This window comes from Myotis yumanensis, unplaced genomic scaffold (genome assembly GCF_028538775.1).
Source record: "Myotis yumanensis isolate MYYU_CA2020_CCGP unplaced genomic scaffold, mMyoYum1.0.hap1 SCAF_15, whole genome shotgun sequence".
Classification (NCBI taxonomy): domain Eukaryota; kingdom Metazoa; phylum Chordata; class Mammalia; order Chiroptera; family Vespertilionidae; genus Myotis; species Myotis yumanensis.
Window position 1 is genome coordinate 14,491,100 of NW_027223766.1, and position 3,806 is coordinate 14,494,905.

The window sequence follows — 3,806 nt, forward strand, 5'->3', positions numbered from 1 at the left end:
TTCTTCTTACATAGTCCCTTGTTGTGATTATACTTCTGGTTATTTAAATGTTTTAAAAGACTCACTATGAACTTTACTCACATCTTAAAAGCTAGACTTTTCTGAACAATTCCAGTCTTCCTGCATCCAACTGAAATGTTACAAAATGTGACAAACGTGGACAGACATAGTGCAAATCTTATAATGCACTTTGATACAATATATGAATTATCTTGTGTCCCAATAAATATGCCCATCATCTGTGGGTCTTCTACTGATATCTAACTTATAAAGAGATCATTCAACTTTTATACCAAGCAGACAAAAAAATTTCAAAAGCTATGACAGAGTATCTCTGCTGAGACCTGGGAAAAGAGAACTGTAGTTTGGTTATTATTTCTATCTTAGTAAATCAAGGCTATCATTAGGGTTTTTAAGTTTTCATCTTAGTTCTTCAAGACTGGTTTAATATGGACCAGTTTTTATGGAAACTGCAAAAATCATAACCAAGATCTAGAAATGATTTTCCTCTTAGAAAACTTAACATTATACTTTCCAGCTTATTGAAAGCAGTTAAATATATATGTTAATTCCATATATTTAGTAACATCCTAAGATATTCTGGTACATATTTCAGTATAGAAGATTATCAAGTACAAGAATTATATTCTGCTACTTGAGACAAATAATGTCAATTATAAGCCTAAATAATAAAAGGTTAAGGTGATAGCTAGAATCAAGTTTTACCTTGACCGATTTTAGTAGGTTACTTTTTATGTTAGATCCACAAGTAACCTTAAGTCAAAATATTGAAAAAGGACTGAAAGATTAGGAGAACATGTATATCTTGTGGCAAATGGTACTTGCATGTTAATAAAGGCTCTGTTGACTGAAAGGTTTGATGAACACTTGGTGTTTGATCTGTTTAGCCTTAATTTTCTCTTCTTGAGGATTCATGAAACTATTTGCTTCAGGACATCTTATGATTGAACAGCAGGGATTTTTATTTGGTTAAATTTAAGAAGTTAATTTTATATAGCATGGAAACTTTACCAGCTTTCTGACACTTGGTAATTAGTTTACTTTTTTGATTATGTTTAAATTATGTGCAAGTTTCCTCTATATCTTTTTTATGCACAAATATTCCCACAAAATCCTCTGTTTTATTCAGTTAACATTTAATTTTTGTACTATCTAGATTATTTTATGCTTTCTAGATTGCTTGTCTTTTATGTAATTATTGACAGATAACAGTTTCCTTTTGAAGAATCTTGTTGATAGTGAGAAATACAATTTACTATAAGCAGCAAATTCAGCTCGTTACAAGAGAGAAATATTTAGAGACATCTTGCTATGCATGGACCTGTCATCTTAGTGAGTCATTTTGCTAAGTTTATCAATTATTCTTTCAAAACAGTATAAATATTCTGAGAAATAATATGAAATTGCTGTTAAAGATTGAAGAGTGATTAAATTAATCCCTAGTAATTCTTACTTATGTAGAGGAAATTTCATACAGACTTAGCGGTGCCAAATTGAGGTTTTGATTGGTTATGCCTAAATTTGATAAAGCATGATCTAGAAATTAATACATGCCATTGATTTTATATATATGGTATTTTATTTGCAATATATAAATCTGGTTTAATTTTAAGTCAGTCATGTTTGTGCTCAGTTTTATATTCCTGTTGGGCTAAACTCTTGAATATTGTACTAAATGGTTTGTTGGTTTAAACATTGTTTTGCCCTGAAGTATTTTGGTATATTAGAGCACCAACTGAGAGTTAGAAAGTCTGAAATCTTGTGCAAATTAGCCATGTGATCTTGAATAAGTCACTAGGCCTTACTTTCACATCTAGAAAATTAGGAAGCTGCACATCTCTAGGGTGATGTTTACCACTTTTTTAAATATTACTGATTTCAGAGAGGAAGCAAGAGGAACATTAATGATGAGATAGAATCATTGATTGGCTGCCTCCTGCACACCCCACACTGGGGATGAAGTCTGCAACCCGGGCATGTACCCTGACCAGGAATGAAACCATGACCTCCTGGTTCATAGGTCAACACTCAACTGCTGAGCCATGCTGGCTGGCCAGACACCACTTTTTTAAAATATTTTTTAAAATACATTTTTATTGATATTTTACAGAGAGGAAGGGAGAGGGATAGAGAGTTAGAAATATCGATGAGAGAGAAACATCGATCAGCTGCCTCCTGCATACCCCCTACTGGGGATGTGCCCACAACCAAGGTACATGCCCTTGACTGGAATCAAACCTGGGACCCTTCAGTCTGCAGGTCAAGGCTCTATCCACTGAGCCAAACCAGTTAGACCAACAACACTTCTTTTTATAAGCAAACAAGATTGCAACATTACAGATCATTAGATCAGAATAAATTAGAGAAAATGGTTTTCTTGCTGCATCTCTTAAATAATTATATAAATTTAACTTTGCTGCTTTTGATTAGGCATTAGCTATTACACATCAGTACTAAATATATTAACTATATTAATTTAGGATTCTTGTAGTTTTCTATTGCCTGCCATATAAAGAAAATCCAGTTTTAGCTCTGGTTATCAATAATCCTATATAATAAAAGCCTGATATGCAAATTGACTGAACGGTGGACTGACTGGCAGAATGACTGGTGGCTGTGACACACACTGACCACGCTCAACGCAGGAGCTGCCCACAGGCCCCAGGCCAGCCAAGGTGGGTGCCATTTGGGGGGAGGGGCGATCGCCCCACTGGTTGCCCTGCAGAGGGAGGCGACTGGCATGGGGGGGTGGGGCCAGCAAGTGGGTGGGGCCAGGCTGGCCTAGGTGGGTGCCACTGGGGCCCCCACCAGTCTCCCCACAGATCAGCCTTGATCTGTGCATGAATTTCATTAACCAGGCCTCTAGTTGTTAATATAAAAGGAAATTGTGCTGTTTTCATACCAGTATATGCAATGCCAGGTCAACCCAAAACTCATTTTTCATTCATACTCTAATTAACTTACCCTGAATTAGGTACATATGTAAAATCTTTAATTCATGTATCTAGCTGAAAACAAAAGACTTTTGTAATGTTCTGTGGAATATTCCATTTCCTTCCTCCACATTTCCTGGTTGGTACCCCCAATCCAAGTTGTTTTTAATTGGAAAATTCTAAGTTGCTTTGGCATAGAACTTACAGTCTTAATCATCAAGTTCTTTGAATCTTATGTTTGTTACTTCTTCCATAGGACATAAGTGGATCAGAATCAGATTTTCCCCTCTTTATAGTACTAGATGTTTTCAGTAATTTGTAATAGAAAATGTTTTATTACATTTACCTAGATATATGTATGTGCTGACCTTTATCTGTGATAGGATCTATTGCTTCATTCTTTAGAGAAGCATGTATAAGATGACAGCCCAGGATAAGAAAATTTTAATTTCATGACTTTTGTTCAACCAGAATTGTTCAAAATCTTAATCAGAGTTGCCTTTTACATCAGGAAATAAGGCTTGTGATTAATTCTGCCTGTGCATAACAACAGGCTCAGATCCACTGTTAAAATTTTTTTTAATTTCCACCGGTTAATGTAACTTCGTGACCTCAGCTCTTTAGGAAAAGGTTGTCATTGGAGAGTACCTTGATTAAGGATGGGGATATTTTAGCTCAGCTTCCCAGAGGCCTCGGCTCCATTTTAGATTGCTCCCTTGACAATACCAACTCCATTTTTCTGTTTTTCTTTCACATTTCCCCCTTTTTAAAAAAAATATATTTCAGAGAGGAAGGGAGAGAAAGGTAGAAACATCAATGATGAGAGAGCCATTGACTGGCTGCCTCCTTCGT